The sequence below is a fragment of the Manacus candei genome, unplaced genomic scaffold, assembly GCF_025592945.1.
Source record: "Manacus candei isolate 608988 ecotype Guabito, Panama unplaced genomic scaffold, ASM2559294v1 h1tg000045l, whole genome shotgun sequence".
Classification (NCBI taxonomy): domain Eukaryota; kingdom Metazoa; phylum Chordata; class Aves; order Passeriformes; family Pipridae; genus Manacus; species Manacus candei.
The window spans coordinates 7,168,956-7,193,466 of record NW_026138093.1 but is presented as its reverse complement, the minus strand read 5'-3'; the positions used below and the strand labels follow the sequence as shown (position 1 = coordinate 7,193,466).

Here is a 24,511-nt window from a genome sequence, read left to right as displayed (position 1 = left end):
CTGGCAGGAATCTTCAGTAGGATTCAGTTTTTAAAAAGGTGGGACTGGAGATTGCAGCGCAGGGCAGAAAAAACGGAACAGCAGCTCTTTCCCTAAGGAAAAAAAGTCTGGATCCTTTGGCTTCAGGAGTAGTTGGTGGGGCAGCCTGGGCACTTCTTGGGCAGCAAGAGTTTTTTGTAGCGGCAAATTTTGTCTGGCAGGAATATTCATTTGGATTAAATTTTTCACGAGGTGGGACCGGCCATTGCAGAGCAGGCCTGAAAAACGGGAACAGCAGCTCTTCACACCAGGAAAAAATCTGGAAGCTTTGGCTTCAGGTGTAGTTTGTGCAGCCTGGGAACTTCTTGGGAAGGAAGAGTTTTTTGTGGCGGCACCTTTTGTCTGGCAGTAATCTTCATTTAGAGTAAATTTTTCAGGAGGTGGGACGAGCCATTGTAGCAGGGCTGAAAAAGGGGAACAGCAGCTCTTTCACCCAGGGAAAAAAGTCTGGATCTTTTGGCGTCAGGTGCAGTTCTTGGGGCAGCCTGGGCACTTCTTGGGCATCAAGACGTTTCTGTGGTGGTACCTTTTGTCTGGCAGGAATCTTCATTTGCATTCAATTTTTTACAAGGTGGGACTGGCCATTGCAGAGCAGGGCTGAAAAAAGGGAACAGCAGCTCTTTCCCTGAGGAAAAAAAGTCTGGATCCTTTGGCTTCAGGTGTAGTTGTTGCAGCCTGGGTACTTCTTGGGATAGATGAGTTTTCTGTGGTGGCACCTTTTTTCTGGCAGGAATCTTCAGTAGGATTCAGTTTTTAAAAAGGTGGGACTGGAGATTGCAGCGCAGGGCAGAAAAAACGGAACAGCAGCTCTTTCCCTAAGGAAAAAAGTCTGGATCCTTTGGCTTCAGGAGTAGTTGGTGGGGCAGCCTGGGCACTTCTTGGGCAGCAAAGACCTTTCTGTAGTGGCACCTTTTCTCTGGCAGGAATCTTCATTTGGATTCAATTTTCCAGGAGGTGGGGCCGGCCATTGCAGTGCAGGACTGAAAAAGGGAAAAGCAGCTCTTTCCACCAGGAAAAAATCTGGAAGCTTTGACTTCAGGTGTAGTTTGTGCAGCCTGGAAACTTCTTCGGAAGGTAGAGTTTTTTGTGGTAGCACCTTTTGTCCGGCAGGAATCTTCATTTGGATTCAATTTTTTAAAAGGTGGGACCGGTCATTGCAGAGCAGGGTAGAAAAAAGGAACAGCAGCTCTTTCCACCAGGAAAAAAAGTCTGGAAGCTTTGTCATGGAGGTGCAGTTGTTGGGGTAGCCTGGGCACTTCTTGGGCAGGAAGAGCTTTCTGTGGTGGCGCCTTTTGTCTGGCAGGAATCTTCATCTGGAGTAAAGTTTTCTGGAGGTGGGACCGGCCATTGCAGCACAGCACTGAAAAAAGGGAACAGTAGCTCTTTCCACCAGGAAAAAAAGTCTGGATCCTTTGGTTTTGAGGTGTAGTTGGTGGGGCAGCCTGGGCACTTCTTGGGCAGCAAGAGATTCCTGTAGTGGCACCTTTTGTCTAGGAGGAATCTTCATTTGCATTCAATTTTCCAGGAGGTGGGACCGGCCATTGCAGCGCAGGACTGAAAAAAGGGAACAGCAGCTCTTTCCACCAGGAAAAAATCTGGAAGCTTTGGCTTCAGGTGTAGTTTGTGCAGCCTGGGAACTTCTTGGGAAGGAAGAGTTTTTTGTGGCGGCACCTTTTGTCTGGCAGGAATCTTCATTTAGAGTAAATTTTTCAGGAGGTGGGACAAGCCATTGCAGCAGGGCTGAAAAAAGGGAACAGCAGCTCTTTCCACCAGGAAAAAAGTCTGGATCTTTTGACGTCAGGTGCAGTTCTTGGGGCAGCCTGGGCACTTCTTGGGCATCAAGACCTTTCTGCGGTGGCACCTTTTGTCTGGCAGGAATCTTCATCTGGAGCAAAGTTTTCTGGAGGTGGGACCGGCCATTGCAGCACAGGACTGCAAAAAGGGAACAGCAGCTCTTTCTACCAGGAAAAAAATCTGGATCCTTTGGCTTCAGGTGTAGTTGGTGCAGCCTGGGTACTTCTTGGGCAGGAAGAGTTTTCTGTGGTGGCACCTTTTGTCTGGCAGGAATCTTCAATCGGATTCAATTTTCCAGGAGGTGGGACCGGCCATTGCAGCGCAGGACTGAAAAAAGGGAACAGCGGCTCTTTCCCTGAGGAAAAAAAGTCTGGATCCTTTGGCTTCAGGTGTAGTTGTTGCAGCCTGGGTACTTCTTGGGATAGATGAGTTTTCTGTGGTGGCACCTTTTTTCTGGCAGGAATCTTCAGTAGGATTCAGTTTTTAAAAAGGTGGGACTGGAGATTGCAGCGCAGGGCAGAAAAAACGGAACAGCAGCTCTTTCCCTAAGGAAAAAAAGTCTGGATCCTTTGGCTTCAGGAGTAGTTGGTGGGGCAGCCTGGGCACTTCTGGGGCAGCAAGAGTTTTTTGTAGTGGCAAATTTTGTCTGGCAGGAATATTCATTTGGATTAAATTTTTCACGAGGTGGGACCGGCCATTGCAGAGCAGGCCTGAAAAACGGGAACAGCAGCTCTTCACACCAGGAAAAAATCTGGAAGCTTTGGCTTCAGGTGTAGTTTGTGCAGCCTGGGAACTTCTTGGGAAGGAAGAGTTTTTTGTGGCGGCACCTTTTGTCTGGCAGGAATCTTCATTTGGAGCAAAGTTTTCTGGAGGTGGGACGAGCCATTGTAGCAGGGCTGAAAAAGGGGAACAGCAGCTCTTTCACCCAGGGAAAAAAGTCTGGATCTTTTGGCGTCAGGTGCAGTTCTTGGGGCAGCTTGGGCACTTCTTGGGGAACAAGAACTTTCTGTGGTGGCACCTTTTGTCTAGCAGGAATCTTCATTTGGATTCAATTTTCCAGGAGGTGGGACCGGCCATTGTAGCGCAGGTCTGAAAAAAGGGAACAGCAGCTCTTTCCATTAGGAAAAAATCTGGAAGCTTTGGCTTCAGGTGTAGTTGGTGGGGCAGCCTGGGCACTTCTTGGGAAGGAAGAGTTTTTTGTGGCGGTACCTTTCGTCTGTCAAAAATCTTCATTTGGATTAAATTTTTTAAAAGGTGGGACCGGTCATTGCAGAGCAGGGTTGAAAAAAGGAACAGCAGCTCTTTCCACCAGGAAAAAAAGTCTGGATCCTTTGTCTTTGAGGTTCAGTTGTTGGGGCAGCGTGGGCACTTCTTGGGCAGCAAAAACCTTTCTGTGGTGGCACTTTTTGTCTGGCAGGAATCTTCATCTGGAGTAAAGTTTTCTGGAGGTGGGACCGGCCATTGCAGAGCAGGGCTGAAAAAAGGGAACAGCAGCTCTTTCCACCAGGAAAAAATGTCTGGATCCTTTGGCTTTGAGGTGCAGTTGTTGGGGCCACCTTGGCACTTCTTGGGCAGCAAGAGATTCCTGTGATGGCACCTTTTGTCTCTGAGGTGTTTTTTCCCTGTTATCAAGTCCTTTATGGCGTCAGTCACAGAGCACTGGGACTGCTCACAGGGCATGATGAAGGAACACAGCAGCAGTGTGGAAAGAGGAGGTAGAAAAATACATTCCTGTATCTAATTGCCTTCTTCAGTTAGAGAAATTGCTAATCTTGTGACATTATTTGTACTGGACCCTTCTAAGGATGTACGTTTGCCCAGACCTTTGGCTCCAGATGTGCCAGCTACACCCAATGAAAACAGAGAGAATCTCAGCGAAGCCACAAATCAGCTCTTATGGCACTTGGCACTCTATGGGGTTTAGCACTGGAGCTCAATCTCTCTGGGATGGCTGGTCCAGAACAGTTCATTTAATGAATGGTGCTGTTGCTGAACTTCCCTGGGCACATTGCAATTGGCTACTGAGGCTGAAAGGTTTCCTCGAAGGATTTTTATCTTTTGAAACTACAGGCTGAATTTTAGGGATAAACTCCAGTATTCTGAAAGTGGAAAGTTGATCAAACAGAAAAGACTGTTTCTTCTACAACAGATTTGAAATAGTCCACTTGTAAAAATCACAAAGCTTGAAGTCTACTCAGCAGAGCTGATTCCTCATCTGCACTGATCATCAGCAACTGGCCTCTCTCCTATTTCAGGGTCTCATCTGTGTACACTGGATTAAGGCCTCCTCACTTCTTAAGAAAAGTAGTGTTATAAGCTCACAGTTCTGGCAAGGTTTCCTTAGTAGATGGGTTGAAAAGCAAAACTTTGTTGCCATGACCAACGAATGCAGAGCCCAAGGTTGTTTGTGGTGCTAGCTTTGCTCCACTCTCTAATAACTTCTGTCCAGATCAGTGCTGGCAACAAGAATTCCAGGTTAACGCTTGTTTCATTTTTCAGGCTTTGCATTTCAAGAATGGGGAGTTGTTATTGGAAACTCTGCCATGGCTGTCAGTAACAGCCTTGGAAAACAGTTTTTCTTATTTCTGAGGGAGAAGTTTCCAACCCAGCTTTGGAGTATGCAAATAGTTGAATGACTTGTTGTACAATTGGAAATAAAAATCAATACATTTGGTCTGATTAATGTCTTAAGTTATATTTGGCTAAAGAGTTCTTTTCTTGTTACCTTCTTTAAAAAATAGGACCCATAAGCAGAAAGGTGATCTCCTAAAGTGTTGCAACCTTTTAAGTCCACTTGTTGCCACACAACAATAGCATGCCAATATCACATCCAAAGATACAGAATCTTACAGAGATACACACAAATAGATACCTATACATATCTATGTATGTATATCTATCTACCTATACATATCTATACATATCTATACAAATACACACAAGAAAGTCTGGGGTTCCTGATGAGAGTTCTACACGGGTAATGAACAGAGGACTGGTTTGATGTGTCACACAACTGTGGGGACCATGAATGTATGTTCTGAGCTTTGATTTACTGACCTGGTTTGTAACTGCCTGCCTTCCCTCTGGGGGGAACACAGGTCTCTATTTTGCACGGTCTGTTTTGTTTCACTTGGCAGTGCAGACTAGGGGCAGAAGAGTTTTTGGAGTCAAACAGCTCGATCCAGATTCAGTTCCTTTAGTGGTGCCTAAAACTCAGGAGCTGGACTCCACGGTGCCGGTGGGACCCACCCAACTCAGCACGTTCCATGATTCCATCAAGTCCATCTGTCAGCCCAGCACTGCCCCAGCAACCCCCAAACCACTAAAGCGTGTCAGCCATGGCCAGATGCAGGTGCCTCTGAAACACCTGCCGGGGTGCTGGCTCCGCCTGGGCAACCCATTGCAGTGCCCGAGCCCCCCCGAAAAACACAGCGAGAAACCTTTGTCCAGGAGTTGACCTGAAGCTCCCCTGCCTCAGCCTCGGGCCACGTCCCCCGCTCCTCCCAGCGCAGGCTCCTTTCCAGCAGCCCCCTCGACAGAAGGCGGCTCAGGGCTCCCCTCTGCCCCCCCGGCCGGCTCCGCTCCGGCCCCGCTCCCGCCACGGCCCTGCTCGGCTCTGCACGGGGAAGGAACGCGCCCAGCCCCGGCCCGACACCCCCGGGGGCCGCGCACCGGGGATTCCTGCCTGGGGGTCACTGCCCGGGGTCGTTCACCGCGGGTCATTCACCGGGGGTCCCTCCCCGGGGGTCACTTGCAAGGGGTTGTTCACCGCGGGTCATTCACCGGGGGTCCCTCCCCAGGGGTCACTTACCGGGGCTTCTCCCCCTGCGGGTCGCTCACCGGGTGTCACTTACTGGGCGTCGCTCACCGGGGATCGCTCACCATCGGCCACTCGCCGGGGGCCGCACACGGGGGGTCCCTCCCCCGGGGCCGCGCACCGGGGGCCACTCGCCGGGGGTCTCGGGGCCGCTGCCCGGGGTCTCTGCCCGGGGGCCGCTCAGCGGCAGCGCTCCCGCTCCCGGCCCCGCCCCGCCCGCTCCCACCCAAACCCCACCAACCGCCCCTCTCGGCCCCGCCCCCGCCCCGCCCAAGCCCCGCCTCGCCCCGCCCACTCCGCCGCCTCCCATTGGCTGCGCACGTTCGGCCCTGGAGCGAGGAGCGCGCGGGGAGCGTTGCCTGGAAACCGGCCAGGGAATCCCGGGAATCCTCGAGGCGCCGGCGCTGCCCCCCCACTCCTGGAGCAGCGGCCGGGCCCGCCCGGGGAGCGGGCACTCAGCGCCCGGCTGCGGCCGCCAAAACGGGCAGGGAAGCAGGCGCGCGGGAGGCGGGCTCCGGGCCCCGGGCAGCGAGGAGCCCTTAACTGATATTCGGCTAAAGAGTTCTTTTCTTGTTACCTTCTTTAAAAAACAGAACCCACAAGTAGAAAGGTGATCTCCTAAAGTGTTGCAACCTTTTAAGTCCACTTGTTGCCACACAACAATAGCATGCCAATATCACATCCAAAGATACAGAATCTTACAGAGATACACACAAATATAGACCTATACATATCTATGTATGCATATCTATCTACCTATACCTATCTATACATATCTATACAAATACACACAAGAAAGTTTGGGGTTCCTGATGAGAGTTCTACACGGGTAATGAACAGAGGACTGGTTTGATGAGTCATACAACTGTGGGGACCATGAATGTAAGCTCTGAGCTTTACTTTATTGTCCCGGTTTGTAACTGCCTGACTTCCCTTTGGGGGGAACACAGGCCTCTATTTTGCACGCTCTGTTTTGTTTCACTTGGCAGTGCAGACTAGGGGCAGAAGAATTTTTGAAGCCAAACAGCTCGATCCTGATTCAGTTCCTTTAGTGGTGCCTAAAACTCAGGAGCTGGACTCCACGGTGCCGGTGGGACCCTCCCAACTCAGCATGTTCCATGATTCCATCAAGTCCAACTGTCAGCCCAGCACTGCCCCAGAAACCCCCAAACCACTAAAGCGTGTCAGCCATGGCCAGATGCAGGTGCCTCTGAAACACCTGCCGGGGTGCTGGCTCCGCCTGGGCAACCCATTGCAGTGCCCGAGCACCCCCGAAAAACAGCGAGAAACCTTTCTCCAGGAGCTGACCTGAAGCTCCCCTGCCTCAGCCTCGGGCCACGTCCCCCGCTCCTCCCAGCGCGGGCTCCTTTCCAGCAACCCCCTCGGCAGAAGGCGGCTCAGGGCTCCCCTCTGCCCCCCCGGCCGGCTCCGCTCCGGCCCCGCTCCCGCCACGGCCCCGCTCGGCTCTGCACGGGGAAGGAACGCGCCCAGCCCCGGCCCGACACCCCCGGGGGCCGCGCACCGGGGATTCCTGCCCGGGGGTCACTTGCAAGGGGTTGTTCACCGCGGGTCATTCACCGGGGGTCCCTCCCCAGGGGTCACTTACCGGGGCTTCTCCTCCGCGGGTCGCTCACCGGGTGTCACTTACTGGGCGTCGCTCACCGGGGGTCGCTCACCAGCGGCCACTCGCCGGGGGCCGCGCACGGGGGGTCCCTCCCCTGGGGCCGCGCACCGGGGACCACTCGCCGGGGCTCTCTCGCCCGGGGCCCACTCGCCGGGGGTCTTGTGGCCGCTGCCCGGGGTCTCTGCCCGGGGGCCGCTCAGCGGCAGCGCTCCCGCTCCCGGCCCCGCCCCGCCCGCTCCCACCCAAACCCCACCAACCGCCCCTCTCGGCCCCGCCCCCGCCCCGCCCAAGCCCCGCCTCGCCCCGCCCACTCCGCCGCCTCCCATTGGCTGCGCACGTTCGGCCCTGGAGCGAGGAGCGCGCGGGGAGCGTTGCCTGGAAACCGGCCAGGGAATCCCGGGAATCCTCGAGGCGCCGGCGCTGCCCCCCCACTCCTGGAGCAGCGGCCGGGCCCGCCCGGGGAGCGGGCACTCAGCGCCCGGCTGCGGCCGCCAAAACGGGCAGGGAAGCAGGCGCGCGGGAGGCGGGCTCCGGGCCCCGGGCAGCAAGGAGCCCTTAACTGATATTTGGCTAAAGAGTTCTTTTCTTGTAACCTTCTTTAAAAAACAGAACCCACAAGCAGAAAGGTGATCTCCTAAAGTCTTGTAACCTTTTAAGTCCACTTGTTGCCACACAACAATAGCATGCCAATATCACATCCAAAGATACAGAAACTTATAGGGATACACACAAATAGATATCTATACATAGGTATGTGTATATATACATATCTATACAAATACACACAAGAAAGTTTGGGGTTCCTGATGACAGTTCTACATGGGTAACAGCGGACTGGTTTGATGTGTCATACAACTGTGGGGACCATGAATGTAAGCTCTGAGCTTTGCTTTATTCTCCCGGTTTGTAACTGCCTGCCTTCCCTTTGGGGGGAACACAGGCCTCTGCTTTGCACGCTCTGTTTTATTTCACTTGGCAGTGTAGACTAGGGGCAGAAGAGTTTTTGGAGCCAAACAGCTCGATCCTGATTCAGTTCCTTTAGTGGTGCCTAAAACTCAGGAGCTGGACTCCACGGTGCCGGTGGGACCCACCCAACTCAGCACGTTCCATGATTCCATCAAGTCCAACTGTCAGCCCAGCACTGCCCCAGCAACCCCCAAACCACTAAAGCGTGTCAGCCATGGCCAGATGCAGGCGCCCCTGAAACACCTGCCGGGGTGCTGGCTCCGCCTGGGCAACCCATTGCAGTGCCCGAGCCCCCCGAAAAACACAGCGAGAAACCTTTGTCCAGGAGTTGACCTGAAGCTCCCCTGCCTCAGCCTCGGGCCACGTCCCCCGCTCCTCCCAGCGCAGGCTCCTTTCCAGCAGCCCCCTCGGCAGAAGGCGGCTCAGGGCTCCCCTCTGCCCCCCCGGCCGGCTCCGCTCCGGCCCCGCTCCCGCCACGGCCCCGCTCGGCTCTGCACGGGGAAGGAACGCGCCCAGCCCCGGCCCGACACCCCCGGGGGCCGCGCACCGGGGATTCCTGCCTGGGGGTCACTGCCCGGGGTCGTTCACCGCGGGTCATTCACCGGGGGTCCCTCCCCGGGGGTCACTTGCAAGGGGTTGTTCACCGCGGGTCATTCACCGGGGGTCCCTCCGCAGGGGTCACTTACCGGGGCTTCTTCCCCGCGAGTCGCTCACCGGGTGTCACTTACTGGGGGTCGCTCACCGGGGGTCGCTCACCGGGGGCCGCGCACGGGGGGTCCCTCCCCCGGGGCCGCGCACCGGGGGCCACTCGCCGGGGGTCTTGGGGCCGCTGCCCGGGGTCTCTGCCCGGGGGCCGCTCAGCGGCAGCGCTCCCGCTCCCGGCCCCGCCCCGCCCGCTCCCACCCAAACCCCACCAACCGCCCCTCTCGGCCCCGCCCCCGCCCCGCCCAAGCCCCGCCTCGCCCCGCCCACTCCGCCGCCTCCCATTGGCTGCGCACGTTCGGCCCTGGAGCGAGGAGCGCGCGGGGAGCGTTGCCTGGAAACCGGCCAGGGAATCCCGGGAATCCTCGAGGCGCCGGCGCTGCCCCCCCACTCCTGGAGCAGCGGCCGGGCCCGCCCGGGGAGCGGGCACTCAGCGCCCGGCTGCGGCCGCCAAAACGGGCAGGGAAGCAGGCGCGCGGGAGGCGGGCTCCGGGCCCGGGCAGCGAGGAGCCCTGAAAAGAACAAAAGTGTTGGAAGAGAGGGAACTCATCGCACCGTCACAGAACAGGCTGAGGTGGAAGGGACCCACGAGGAGCGTCGAGTCCAAGCCTTTTCCCGGCACAGCACCGACCCCAAGAGTCACACCGTGTGCCTGAACTCTGCCAGATCACAGTCCAGCAGCAGCTTCATGTGCCGTGAGGCCCCACGTGTGTGTTTGCTCCCCGTGTCTGGTGGGAGAGATGACACTCCCTTAGAGTGGAATAAAGATTATCCTAGACTGGAACTGGCAGCTGTGATAAACTGTATCCCGAGAGCATTTAACTGGTAGCAGTTTTCCCTGGGCTCTAGCTTGCTATTTATTATAGTTATTTGCAGACAGGAAAGGGGAGAGAATTAAAAAATCTCTTTCTCCTTGCCCCCTCCACAACAAGTTGGAGGACATGTGGGTGTTGAAACAGAGCTTAACAAACAGTCCAGCCTTGAGAGAGTGGGGAGAGCACAGGGGGGCTCAGTTTAACCGTTTGTCTGGTTTTCTTTCTTTTGAAGGAGGATTTACTTTTCTTAGGTGGGAAAGTGCCAAAAATAGACAGCAAAATCAGACTGCAGTTCAGAGATCACATTCTCATCTCCGTGGAACCAGATCAAGAGAATGCTGTGGGTACAGTGAAGCCACCCCTGTACATTTGGGGTGGACTGGGGAGTGCATGTGAGGCATGTGAGTTGTTGCTCTCCTGTGCAAAAGGTCTATAAGGGTCATGCAGTTACACTGAGCTGGATCCTGCATCCCATTAGGGTTTGTTAGGATACTGTGGGGTTGTTTGTTGAGTGATATGGCACATTCCAACCTTCTGGAGGGGGGGCTTCAAAACTAAATTCAGCCTATGATTCTGTATGGGAGGTACATGGCTTTTGTCTCAGCTTTGATGGGGTAGATCATTACAGCAGCTAAATGGCCTCTACAGGTCTTGATAATAGGTTTTTTTCCTATTCTTTGTATTTAAGAACAGGAATAATTTATAAAAATAGGTTTTCTCAAGAGAGGGAATTCTGCTGGTTGCAGCTGCTGCTGTGGCTGCATTTAGTCTTCACTTCTGGGTTATCTCTGTATCCAAGCAGGTGCCAGGGGCACTACTAAGTTGTTCCACAACATTGATCCATGCATCTTGCATTATGCTGTGTTTATACTGCTTCTTATCCATGAAGGTTTTTTAGTATGAAATTGTAGAAGTGCTTTTTATCTCACTTTAAAAAAAAAAGGGGGGGGGGGGACACAGCAAAGATTATCTTGTACAGTTTGGGGTTTGTTTGGAGGAATTGAATGTTTCCCAAAAAAAAACACACCATAACTTTCTGATTTTTTTCCTCCATCTTGCTTGTGTCCATATTGAGACTGTGTAGGTTTTGGAGACTTTTTCCCCCCAGTTTTTGGGCCACCTTGCCTTCTGATGTCACACAGATCAACCCAGGATGACAGGACACATGGAAGACCTGTGTCCACAAATTCCATGTGCAACCTGCCCAGAGAGCTCTGAACTGCTTTGCACAGCTCTGACCAAGGACTGATGATGGGCATGTGATTTTTAAGAAACAGATCAGTATCAGACTGGAAATGTGTTGATGCACACCTGTTCATTAATACTTTCCCTTAAATGGCCTGTTTTCTGTACAGCATCACTCCTGGGACTCTAGCAGGGGCAGTTTTAAGGCAGCAGATGATTGTAAATAAATTTTCAGAGGTGTTTTGGAGAGTCCCTGTAGCAGTACGTTTGTATACATGTCCGGAATAAAGACAAGTGCCAAAAAATACTCAAACACACAAAATATCTTTTATTACAGTGAGAATAATAATAATAGTAATAAACTTAGCAAGAGGAATTAAAAACTAAAAAAAAGGATACAAAATAACTACCTTATCGGGTGGCATTAAAACAAATACTAAGAACAGCATTTAATACAGTATTAACTAGTGAAAAGGGATACCAAAAAGGGATCTTAACACAATATTGTGGATAACTCGATATTGATTAGTAAAAAGGGAAACTAAATACCATAAACATAAAAGGGGAATTAAAGGAACACTAAAAGGATATTAAAAGTTTGTTCTCTCAGTTGCTTCCTGTCAATAAACTGTGCTTACCCACACAGACAGGCCAGGGCTGCCAGGATCTGCAGCAGCTGGTCGGTGCCCGTGCTTAGCGGGCGTCCCCATGGAACAACACAGTCTCCATGGCAGGATGAGGATCGCTCACCCCAGCAGTCCTGACACCCCATTTTATCAGCTCTACATTACACCACGCAGGGCCAGTACCCAGTATAAGGTGATGCCTGAGTGGCAGCCAAACACCACCTAAATCATTACCTAATGGCAACAGTCTGCATGCCCTGCTGTAGGGCAAGGGGCCAGCGACCCCTGCCCACATAATCTTCCTCCCATCATCATCTTTCTCACCCCTATGTATGACCTCTACCACTGTGTTTCAAGGGTAGATGTATCTATCTTGCAATATGTAGCAAAACCAAGGAAGAACTCAGCTCTGATAATAGGGGATATCAGGCTGACTTGCTAAAAAGCACAATGGACCTTACAATTAGCTTGTGCCATGAAGTTCCATTGTACCATACTCTGGCTGGTTTCACATCCTGATATGATTCCTTTCTCATGCCTCTATGCTCCATTGATCATCTAATTCAAAAGTACCCCCCTTACATTTGTTTAAATATAAAATGAACCAAGGACAATTTCTGAGAGCTTTGTATTTAGATTTCATTAGTCTGAAGTAGTAAAATAAATGTTCTTGTGTGTATTTGTCTATATAGAATCATGGACTGGTTTGGGTTGGAAGGGACATTAAAGGTCTTCTCATTCCACCCCCTGCCATGGGCAGGGACACCTTCCACTAGAGCAGGTTGATCCAACCTGTCCTTGGACACTTGCAGGGATCCAGGGGCAGCCACAGCTTCTCTGGGAATTCCATCCCTGCCCATCCCCACCCTTCCAGGGAAGGATTTCTTCCCAGTCTCCCATCTAACCCTGCTCTCTTTCAGTTGAAAAACCATTGCCCCTTGTCCTGTCCCTCCAGGCCCATATCAAAAGTCCCTCTCCCTCCTTTTTAGAAGCCCCCTTCCCTGGTGGGGTGTCTTCAGCTCCTCCCAGGACCTGTGTGTGTCTGTATCTATCTTGTATCTGTCTATATTTATAGACAGGATATATTTTAATACATTTCTATCCATATATTTAGATATAGATATTTACACATTGTAAATATTAATGCACACCTGTCTACACAATGATGATAACTTTGTGTCCAGACCTACTCCTTCCATTCTGTAACCTTTTTGGGGGGTTTATTCCTTGGGATTTCCATGATCTCAGTTACAGTGGAGCAGATCTTTCCCACCTGGATCTTTGCTGCATCAACTTCAAGGTGTCCAATCTGAGCCGCTGCAACCTGGCCCGTGCCAACCTGTGCTGTGCCAGCCTGGAGAGGGCTGACCTGTCAGGCTCTGTGCTGGATGGAAGAGCTGCTGCAGCTTGGGAGGGCTGGGCTTGTGTTAACAGAGAGGAGCTGGAACAAACAGAGGGGTGTAAAACATCGAGTTCTTAAATATATTCTAGAGTTGTTCTGGTTCCCAAAGCTTTTACACCTCCTCACACTAATGATTTAATGGGATTGACTCCCAAAGCAGAAATTAAAAGTGTCTTCTTGATTGTCTTTGGTGTTGTTCCTCTGGCTCTCAGTGACTCCTGTCTGTGCCAGTGTGCCAACCTGCCAGGGGTGAAGATGCTGCGCTCCAACGCAGAGGGAGCGTCCCTGAAAGGCTGCAACTCTGAGGACCCATCAGGCCTTCAAGCTAATCTGGAAGGTGAGAAGCTTTTGCCTTGTGAATCTGTGCCAACTGAAGCCTGTGTTTGTGCATTTCTATGGCCCAGAAAAGGTCCAGCTGTGGTTTGTCCAACCCGGAGAAGGGCCCACAAGGGCTGCACTGAGTCTGTGACCATCTCAGCCCCAAATCCCCTTGTCCTCCTCCAGTTCACACAGCTCTGAGGCAGCACCAGTGTGCAGCTGCTGTGTTTCTGACTGGTTTTCCTCACAGAACTCCTTTCTGTGTGTGTTCCAGGTGCCAGCCTGAAAGGAGTGGCCATGGAGGGCAGTCAGATGACAGGAATGAACCTCCGAGTTGCAACGCTGAGAAACGCCAAACTAAAGAACTGAAACCTCAGGGGAGCAACGTTGGCAGGAACTGATTTGGAAGTGAGTTGGGATTCATTTTCCATCCTATTCCTTTCTCTGCTATCGTCAGCTGGTAATTGGGGGGATTGCTGGCTTTTGGCTGAGCTCTCCAGCTTCAGAGTACAATGGAGTTCAGGTAAATGTACTTCAAGTAAAGCTTTGAACAGAGTTCTGGGTGCATTCCATTGACACTTCTTTTTCTTTTCCCCTTCCCAATTGTGACCCAGCAGGTTGTGACCTCCAGGAAGCCAGTTTGAGGGGCTCTGATGTGAAAGGAGCCATCTTTGAAGAGATGCTGACCCCCCTGCACATGTCCCAGAGCTTCAGATAGGGAAGAGAAAACGTCGGAGAGGAAGGAATCCAAACATTTGTTGTGACTTTCTTCTCCTCCTCCTCTTCCTGAGTTAGAAGGAATGGTTATTAGACAACTTCCATTTGCAGTAGTGCCTAAGTAGACTCTTTCTGATCACTTTTGGGGAGGGAATTTTTGTTTCAGAGGTGGAGAGACAGAGTTTCTCCCTTTGTGAAGAGTGAGGAAGTGGGCAGGTTCTGAAACTGGAAAGAGGGGGGGAGGGTTTCAAGACTTTCATTGTTTAGCATTGCCTGACTTTGGAATGCATTTTAATTTCTAAAGCACAATATATGCAATTCTATTTGTTAAGTCTGTAGCTGCAATATGAATAGAAAATGTTATTGCTGTATAGTAGCAAAGAAAGTGGAGGTTTCCAGGTAGACAAGTGTCTTTACAGTCAGTGTCTTCATTCCTGCAGGGTGTTAATGCCAGGGGTGGTCACACAGTGCCCACAGGATGTGTTCAGGTCTCTGCCGGGGTGGAAACAGTGGGGAACTGTCCTCAGAGGTCCTAAATTGCTGTGGAGTAGTTGGAGTGTAGGTTTAGAGCAGCTTTATCCCCTCAAATGTGCAGAGGAAGCTGCTGCCCCTGCAAGGACCTGCCCAGAGCCCAGATTGAGTTCCCCCTGGAAGATCCCTGGGCAGAAATGGGATGTCTCAGTCAATGCTCTGCAAAGGAGTGTGAAATTGCACTCTCAATCCCAGCTGGGAAGAAAAATTCCCCTGCTTCCACATGTCCTGAGCACTCCAGACTGGAGTTCCTGTAGTTTTTTCCTTCTTTGTTGGGAATTCAATGGACAGAGGAAAACACAGAACTGTCCTCAAAGCAGAGAGAAGGTCTGGGGCCAGAGCACCTGCTCCCCTCTCTTCTCATCCCTTCAGCAGATGAAGAAATGGCCCTCAATGTTTCCCCTCAGTGTACTCTTCAAATCCTCCTTGAAAGAATGGGCATAATCCCATTTGCCAGTCAGATCCACTTTGGACTGCCTAAAGTAGCTGTAAAAGCATCTTGCCTGGGGCCAAATGCCCCTTCCACACTTGCTTTACGTGTGGAAAAAAACAGGGAAAGCTGTTTTTTGTGTGAGCACCCTTCACATCTCAGTGTTTGTGATCTTGGGAATCCTCATGAACCTGGAACAATGCCAGATTATCTGTTGTCTTAAGATATGTACCTGGAGATTGTTTTGATTTGTTTTTAAATCTTCCTTGCAAATACAACTGATAGAAAACAATGTAAAAAAAAAAAAAAAGAAAAAGGGAAAAAAGAAAAAAAAAAGAAGAAGAAAAAAGAGAAAAAGGAGGAAAAAGAGGAAAAAAAGAACGGGAAAGAAATAAAAAAAAGGAAGAAAAATAGAAAAAAGGGAAAGAAAAAGGGGGGAATAGAAAGAAGAAAGAAGAAAGAAAGAAAAAAGAGAAAAAAAAAAGAAAACCCAAAAAGTCCATGCAAATGGCCGCTGACCCCCGCGAAAACTACAAGTCCCACAGTGCACCGCGCAAGGCGGTGGGCGTGGCAGAAGGCGGGCGGACGGGGCAGTGGCCGCGCGCTGATTGGCTGCAGCGGGGTCTGTGCAGGCGGTGCGCGCGCAGAGCGCCGCGTTGGCTGCCGGGAAGTCACGATGGCGCTGGGGCCTTCCTTTGTCTGTGAGACCGGGCGGGAGCGGGTGAGAGCGGGCTCTGGGGATCCCCTCGGGGGCTGCGGGGAGCGCGGCTGTGGGGGGAAAGGCCGGAGGGCTCGGGAGGGTTTAGCGCGGGGGTTCGGGGGTTCCCGAGAGGCAGAGCGCGGGATTGCAACCCTGTCGGGGGCCGCGGGGCCCGGGAGGCCTCCCAAGAACCCGGATGTTGGATTCGGGTCCTGAGAAATTCCTTCGGAAAAAAAATTCAAAACCACCCAACCAAAGAAAGAACCCTAAAAAAAGGAAAAATGAGAAAAAGGTGGAGGAAAAACTGCAAGGGCCAGGATGATTTTATTGCTTTGGTTCGGTTTTTCGTCGGTCTCCTCCTTCTCAGATTCTCTGCTCCCTTCCTTTACAGAAAGCTCTTCTGCTGTTCTGTGGTTTTGTGGTCCCTTAGGGGCTTTTCGGGGTCCCTGAGGCGGTTTTAAGGTATCTCTGGGGGGGGCTGATGTCGTGAGGGGACTTAGGGAGGAGGTTGAAGGTCCCTGAAGGGGTTTGGGAGTCCGTGAGAGAGTTTTGGAGTCTCTGAGGGAACTGAGAAGTCCTGGAGGGCTTTGGGGGGGTGTCTTTGAAGCAGTTTAGGGGGTTTCTCGGGGGATTTTGGGAGTCCCAGAGGGTTTTGAGGGTCACAAAGAGTGTCTTGGGTACACTAGGGGGGTCTCAGGAGTCACCTGCTCATAGTGCTGCTAGTCCTCTTTCCCCCCAGACATCATTAACCTCCCAAAATGTGCCTTAGCCCCCATTTTCCCTTTAATCCCCTCCCCACACAGATCCCTTTGACCCCCCCAAGACCCCTTTTAACTCCCCCAAATACACCCAAAGCACCCCAAAATCCCCCAAATCCCCATCAACCCCCCCCCAGATCTCCCCAAATCTCCCCCAGCTCCTCTCAAATCCCTTCCAACCCCCCCCAAAGAGGGATCACCTGGCACCCTGGGACAGGAACACAGTGGGCTGTACTGGGGGCACTGGGCTGTGCTGGGAGGGCACTGGGGGGGGCTCAGGTGTCCCAGGACAACGTGGCCCAGCTCCAGGAGAGATCTGGGGGGCAGTGAGGAGGTGCTGGTCTGTCCTGGTTTGTCCTGATCTGTATTGGTCTGTCCTGGTTTGTACCCCCAATCCCCAAAGCCCCTCCCAGGCTCCTGACTTGGTCCTGCTGCCCCTTGAGCATCTGCAGCTGCTGCAGAACCAGGCATTTCATCAGCAAATGTGCAGGTGACCCCAAGCTGGGGGTGTGTTGATGTGCTGGAAGGCAGGAGGGCTCTGCAGAGGGACCTGGCCCAGCTGGATCCATGGGCTGATTGCAAGGGGATGAGGTTCCAGCAGGCCAAGGGCCGGGTCCTGCCCTTTGGCCACAAGAAGCCCCGTCAGCCCCCCGGGCTGGGGCCAGAGTGTCTGGAGAGCAGGCAGGCAGAAAGGGAGCTGGGAGTGGGGATGGACAGGGAGCTGAAGAGGAGGCAGAGCGTGCCCAGTGTAATGTTAGAAAAACAGAAGAGGTTCTGGGATGGTTCTAGAAAGAGAAAGAAGCCCAGAGGCCAGTGCAAGCAGGCAGCCCTCAGCTTGCCCATGATGTCCCCTCCCTGCAGGTTCCTGTCCTTGAGCCCAGGCCCTGAGGTGAGGCTGAGAAGTGGCGCGGAGGTGAGCCCAGAGCTGTCCCTGAGGTGAGGCTGAGAATAAGTGCAAGGCAGAGGTGCTGCTGAGGAAGGAGAGCCCCGTGGTGGAGAAAAGGAAAAATTGTGCCCATCCCCGAGCAGGTGCTGTGTCCATCCCCTGTGTGCCAGGTGAGCTGGGGCTTTGCTGCAGAGCTGCGGGCGCTGATTTGAGCGTCTCCAAGTGCTGAGATGGTGGGCACCCAGGAACACAAACTGTGCCTGGCCACGGAGCCTGCAAGGAGGAGCAGAGACAGCCCTGGCAGTGTGGGGGGCCAGGTTGTGCCTGTGCCTTCCCCTGCAGGCCCTGGCTGTCCCTGCTGGGCCCCTGTCCATCCCCATCAGGTCCCTGCCCGTCCCCCCGGGCTGAGCTCCCCCCAGGAAGTGCCGTGGAGCTGAAGCTGCTGCCATCCCCCCCTGCAGCCGCTGCCCCAGCCAAGGGAGCAGCAAAGGCAGGGCCAGGAGCAGAGGCAGCAGCAGGGGAGCCCTGGGGGGGCCGGGAAGCTCTTGTGTGGGGCAGGAAAGAGGTGCTGGGCACGAGGCCGGGGCTGTGCTGAGCAGGCCCAGCCCTCACATCCCCCCAGCCAACGCCGGCTGCCCGGGGGGCTTGGGAGGGACCCCCAGCCCGTGTGCCCCACACTGAGCTGGCAGAGAGAGAGCCAAGGGACAGGGTTACTTGCCTTGAACCCTGGAGAGTGGGTGAGGCTGGAGAGAGGGGAGAGGTGCAAGAGCCCTGAGAGCCTGGAGAGGGGGGAGCTCGGGCCCCCTGTGCTGAGCCAGTGGTCGGGGCCGTGCTGTTGGTGCCAAATTGCCCCTGGTCAGGCTGAACCCAGAGCCTGCCCACGTGTCATGGGGCCCGATCCACTCCCTGCTCTCGTTGCCCTGGGGCAGCCTCTGGTGTCCCCCACCTGTGGGGCTGTTTGGTTGCCTTGGGCACAGCCGGCCCTTGTGCAGGGCTGTGCCCTTGGGGGCTCTTGGGGGTGGGCAGGAGGTGTTTTTTGGGGGTGCCGGGCTGGGATGGGGGCAGAGCCCCGGCGGTGGGTGGGGGGATGCGGGTCCCCCCCACGGTGGGTGTTGGTGTTGCTGGGTCAGGCCCCGCCGGCTCCATTGTCAGCCCGGTGCCGGCGGGGGGGACACAGCGGGTTTGGGGCCCCCCGGGAGTGCCGGGGGTGGGTGTGGAGCCCGGGAGCTGCCGAGTGTGGAGGGCGGAGCGGGGAGATGGCGGAGCTGGGGGACCCCCGGCAGCCTGGAGGGGGGAGCACAGAGAGGGAGGAGCCCTGGGACCCCCAGGAACCTGAAAGGGGGAGCATGGAGAAGGGGAAGCCTGGACAGTGGGGACCCCTGGGATCCCTGGGGCAACAGAGTGGAGAACCTGGAGAGGGGGAATATCAGGGAATGTGGCACCTGAAAGCGAGTCAGAGGAGAAGGGACCCTTGGGACCCCCAAAACTCCCAGCATCCCAGACAGGGGAGACTCTCTGTACCCCATGGGGGGAAACCAGAGAAGGGGTAACTTCTGGGAGAGATGTTTTGGGCTAATCTTCATATTTGGAATATTTTTTACCTGAGTCGCAACTTTTTGCAGTTTGGGGGGAATAAAAGTCGTCTTGCTATTTCTGATGGGTTTTTTGCCTGAATCTTGGTGGTTTGGGTTTCTTTAGGCTGAATCTTAGTGTTTTGGAGGTTTTTATGGTCACAGGATGCCTGGTGAGTTCTAGAGATGGACTTGGGTAGGAGGAACCCCCAAGCCAACGTGCTCAGCCCTTGTTTTCCCCCCATCAGGATTTGTCCTTCCCAAAGCTTGGTCGGATGGAGGAGGAGGCTGCGAGGAAGAGGAAGATGCCTTGGGCCCCCCAGGCAGGTGAGGAGGAAGTCAGTGTCCCTTTGGGCGGGTGTTGTGCTGGCTCTGTCAGCCCAGCATGGCCCCGGCTGCAGGACAACCCCGCTGGCGCCGCCATCCTGCCGGGGCCGGAGTTGGGGGGATGTCCTTGGCCTTCCCTGTGGGCCGGAGGCAAATCCCCTGCCTGTCCTTCTTGCTTCCTGCCCCAGGCCCCGAGCTGAGGAGGGAGAGCGCGGAGGACAAATCCCCCCGTGAGAGCCTGGTGGGAGAGGCCGTTTTGAAGGGCTCCCCGGCGCAGGAAGGCAGCGGGGAGGAAAAGGGCCGGAGATCCCCCCGCAGGAGGGGCTCCAAAGCCATCCCAGGGTGCTCTGAGGAGGAAAGAGCCAGCCTGTGCTGGGAAGGTGGCCGGAGCTTGAAGGGGAGCTCTGACCTGGTGGTCCCTGATCAGCCTCCCAGCAGAGAGAAGCCCTTCCAGTGCTTGGAATGTGGGAAGAGCTTTAGGTGGAGCACAGACCTGCTCAGACACCAGCACATCCACACTGGGGAACGTCCCTACACGTGTGGGGAGTGTCGCAAGAGCTTCAACAGGAACTCCCACCTGATCCAACACCAGCGAATCCACACTGGGGAACGGCCCTACACGTGTGAAGAGTGTGGGAAGAGCTTCAGGAACAGCTCCAACCTCCGTTCCCACCAGCTCATCCACACCGGGGAACAGCCCTACAAGTGCTTGGACTGTGGGAAGAGGTTTCAGACCAGCTCCAGTCTCCTCCTGCACGAGCGGACACACACAGATGAGAGGCCCTTCCGCTGCACCGACTGCGGGAAGGGCTTCAACCGGAACTCCCACCTTGTCACCCACCGGCGCATCCACACCGGGGAGAGGCCCTACAAGTGTGGGGATTGTGGGAAGAGCTTCACCCGCAGCTCTGCCTTGACCCAACACCAACGGACCCACCAGTAAGAGAAGCCCCACCAGTGCCCCGACTGCGGGAAGAGCTTCGGCCGCTACTTCCACCCCGAATGAAGCCCCTGATGGTGAGGCAACCCCTGGAGTCCAGTGACTGTCAGTCCATCCCTTTTGACCAGAAAGGGCCAGTCCCCTTTCACCAACAGAAGCCTTCCTGGGGGTGTGTGTGTGGAAATTTCTGCATTGGCTGGGGACCCCCCAAGGTCACTCCTGGAGGTTGAGAGCAGAGATCTCCCCCTGGGCGTTGGTCTACTGGAGTTCCATCTGCCTCTAATTAAGAATTACTGGGTTTTGCCAGGTCTAGTAGAATCACTTCAACAATTGCTTGAGCACCATTCTATCTTATCCTGTACTACGAGTAGTTTTAGTGTGTATTTTGTGCAGTAAAAAATTCTGATGAAGATGTAGTGTCTGATCATTTGGAACCCTAAATAAATTCCTTTCAATCAATAGATCTGATTTGCCATCATTAAAACCTGGGGGACAAAAGTGTTTCAGTCACACCTCTGTAATTGCTCTAAACTGAAAGTGTTGTCATAATCCAAGGCTGAGATTGGATCCAGCAGCCCCCAGCACCCCACAGGAAGTTGGGAGCTCAGGGGGCCACCCTCCTACGCCAACCCCTCTGTACCAACAGGCCCCCATGAGACCGTTGGACCCACCAGACCACCCCCCTCTTTCCACCCTTCTCCCTGTTCCTGCCACTTTCTCACTGTCCCCTCAGTCCCCAGTTTCCCCCACGAACAGTTTTGGGGTCCCAACCCCCACTTTTTGCCTCCTCTCCTGTGGGAGCTGAAGGAGAAAATGAGGCTGCACACACAGAGTTCCACTTTGGGACTTGTCCACTGACACTTTTCTGTGTCCCGTTTTATTCCTCTTCTCTTGTGAACAGTGCTCAGTGTTTGTCTTTTAGTCCACCAGAATTCCCAGCATGGCCCCAAAGCAGTGCCCTGATCCCACACATTCCCCTCCCCTCATGTGCTGCCTGTGTTCAGCCACCAGAGAAAAACACAGGCTGGTCATGCAGGCTGGTTCAAGTGCATTTCCACTTGGAGAAACAACCTTCTCTCTCTCCAAGCACTCAGCCAAGGTCCATCCTCCCTTTGCCTTCCCATGAACTCAGGGCAGGTGCAGAGTGACTCCGCTTGGTCCCACCTCTGCCCCTGTTTTGTTTGGACACGCAGAGTTCACGACCAAGAGGGCCAGGACCCGGGCTCCTTGTCTTTGGGCTTGTCCCATGCGCTTCCTGAGGACTTGGAATATTGAAACCAGACAGATTCTGAACCCCTGCTCCTGATGCTGCCACAGTGCCCACACACTGGCACTGCAGGCATGGCCTGCACTGAATGGCCAGTGCAGCAGGAGCCGTGGCTGCGGCAGCTGCCGGGATTGCTGCAGAGATGATCCGAGCAATCAGCCACCCACTGAGGATTTCTGCATTTCACAGTTTCCTTCATTCACTGTATCCTGCCTCATCCTCCCAGCTTCTGCTTCCCTGGGAGCCACAGTTTGGCTCTTCTGCCCATGGGAATTATTAATAATAAATGGAGGGTAGACACGTTTTGATACAACTAAAATAACAAGGAATATTTACAGGGATGTTAAAGGTATTGTCAGTCACATGAATCACAACATCAGGTGCGGCCAAGAAGGGATCTGAGTGACAGGGACACACCATGGCTGAGTCAGTAAGCCAGTCAGGAAGAGTTGGTACACCCAGTGAATTCCCCCTAGAACAGTGTCTTCCTGATGGGAGATCCGGGCAGGGCTTGCTCTGCTCAGCATTCCCTGCCTGCTCCCGGGATTCTTGAGGGACAGCCTCTGGCAAGTCCTGGCCCAAGGAGACCTACCACTGCCCTGAGTCCTGGCAAGGCTGCTGCCCGTCTCCTGCCCCAAAGAGCTGTGTCCTCAGGGGACTTCTCTGCCAGAGGGCAGCCAAAGCCAAGGGGCACTGAGGTCTGCCCTCTTGCAGGTGGCTTTTGGGAGTGGCAGCTGGAGCAATTGGTGGCAAGACTTGGCATCTGTCAGAAGGCAGAAGCTGTTGCTCCTTCCTGGCATGATTTTGGGGTGGAAGTGATTAGCAGCAGCACAAAGCCACCATCAGCTGCTGAGTTTCAGAGGACAAGTAGATTAGACAGAGAGACTCTCAAGCTTCCTTGTGTTCTTTTTGCTTGTTTTCTTGCCTTCTGGAAAAAAAATCAGCCCAGTCTCGCATGTTCAACACTCCAATGTCTGTGTGCTCAGCTGTGGCCAGCAGCTGATGTCCAGTCCATTGGGGAAGTGCAGGGGACAGGGAGAAGTCTGGGATGAGAAGCTGTTCTGTGTCTCCCCTGAAGGTGCCACCCGCCTGCAGGAGCAGCCAAGAGAAGTGCTGGAAGCAGAGACGTTCTGGCAGTTTCTGCTCTCAGGTGGACACAGGGCCCACTTGTTGCCAGGGGTCCTGGAGATTGGATCCAGGAACAAGGCAGGGCCATGCACTGGTAGGGAATGGGCTCCAGCAGGACCAAAGGAGGAACGTCCAGCAGCAAAGTGTGAGCTGGTGAACTGGGCCATCTCTTCAGCAGACACCACAGTGCTTACTTGCCTCCATCCCTGAAGCTCCACCACACGAGGCCCTGCTTTGCTTCAGCTTCTGTTGCTTCTTCCTTTGTTGCCCTCAAGTGCTTTAAGTAGAGTTTAGAAGCCCATGCCCGTGTTTTGAAGGTGCCTGTGTGGAGGAGAGGTTGAACAGCTGCAGCCAGAGGCTGGTGTCCCAGTAGAGTCTCTAAGGACACCTGAGTGTGGAAGGCGTGTCCAGCCTCAAGCAGGGCCATTGAAGTCAGTCAGGATGACAGGCTGCAGCTGAAGCTGCCAAGGGTTGCTGTGAGGCTGGGGAGTCACTGGAAAGCTGTGGTGGCCACTTGCCCTGAAGCCTTTTGCCAAAGCGGGTGCAACTGTGCCCACAATCTGCCCACTTTTGGTGTCCTGGCGGGTGTGGGTGCCTGGGTGAGGAGGCCCAGGCGTTGTGGGTGCTGCTGCTCCTGGGCAGCCTCTGGTGCTGTTGTCTGTGGGGCGTGGAGCCGCTTGGGCAGCAGCGAGTGCGCAGCCCTGCCCGAGGAGCCCAGCGCCCTGCCCGTGGTGGCAGCAGCTCTGTGGGCCCAGAGCTCTGGCTCAGGGGGGTGTCAGCCACAGTCCCGTGGCCTGGGCAGCCGTGGGGGCCCGGGCTGGCCGCCAGCCCTGCCTGTGCCACTGCCCCTCGCCGGCAGCACCCGGCGGACGTGCCCTGGCAGGGCCCCCTTGCCCTCCTTGTCCCCAGCCAGGCCAGCCTGGCCCCCTTGGGGGTGTGCCCACACTGCTGCTGAGGCCTGGCCTCCAGGGCTTCTGCCACAGGGCTGGGAATGCCTCGGGAAAGCACCAGAGAAGCCAGCTGGCAGGGAAGGAGGTGGCTGCCTGGGGGCTGCTTATGGCCTCTGCCCCCCCAAGTCCTGGGGGTTTTTCCCTCCACCCTGCCCCTCGGGGCCTGCGCCCAGTCTGTCCCCTCACAGCCTTCTGCCACCCATCCCCTCACAGATTCCCCTCAAGGCTTCCCGCTCCTTTGTCCCATCAGGGCCTCCACAGCACCTCACCCCTTCCTGGCCTCCCAGCGCCCCCTCCCCTGCGGGTCTCCCCCAGCCCCGCCAACCTGCCCAGCAGTGGTGCAGCCCTGAAGGAGCTCCAGAGGAGCTGCTCCAGAGGCACTTGGGAGCCCGGAGCAATCCAGCCAGTGACACACTGGCAGGACACAGACGCTGCTTCCTGGCTGGGGAGGGCTTGTGGCCATCTCCAAGGACAAGGTCCTCAGGCATCCCCACAGCTCCAGCCTTTGGCCCTCCATTTCTGGAAACATTGAGGCTCCAGGAGAACCACCAAAGGCCAAGGGGCTTCTGCCCACTTTTGCTGGCCCACTGCACAGCGGGGCAAGTGTTGCTGAGCACAAGGAGCCCTTTTCCCCTCTTCTCCAAGGCCCTGTGCACACTGGGCACCAAAAAAACCTCCTGGGCTTCTGTATGTGACAACATGGATGTAATATTCCCATGCTGAGCTCAAAGGAGGTGCTTGCAGGGAAGAGGCATCTTCCCCACAGGCTCAGGTGGCCCCAGGAGATGGAGCTTCCTGCATCAGTTCTCCACAGAGCTGCAGCAGCACAGGCAGACACTGCCCTGCGGAAAAGGCCGGGCCTGCCATGCCCTGCACAGCCAGTCTTGGAGCTGCTGGAATCTGCAGTAGGGAGCCATCTGTACAGCTCTCAGCACGTAGCAGTGTTGAATTGCCAGGCCTGCCATGGCGAGTCTGATGTCTTCTGTCACACCTCTACGGGCTGGAAGAGGCAGCAACG

General features: G+C 54.5%; 1 protein-coding gene, 1 long non-coding RNA gene and 1 pseudogene across 2 annotated transcripts in view; 2 read left to right on the top strand and 1 right to left on the bottom strand.

Moving 5' to 3' along the window:
- LOC127474830 (zinc finger protein 883-like) overlaps nt 1–20,810 on the top strand; it is a 334,043-nt pseudogene extending 313,233 nt beyond the window's left edge.
- Nucleotides 1–24,511, bottom strand: part of LOC127474810 (uncharacterized) — a 1,039,526-nt gene that overhangs the window by 972,724 nt on the left and 42,291 nt on the right.
- On the top strand, nt 13,181–13,996 carry LOC127474969 (uncharacterized). Its single transcript, XR_007906024.1, has 3 exons — nt 13,181–13,307; nt 13,563–13,696; nt 13,906–13,996. It is a non-coding gene; the product is annotated as an uncharacterized LOC127474969 (long non-coding RNA).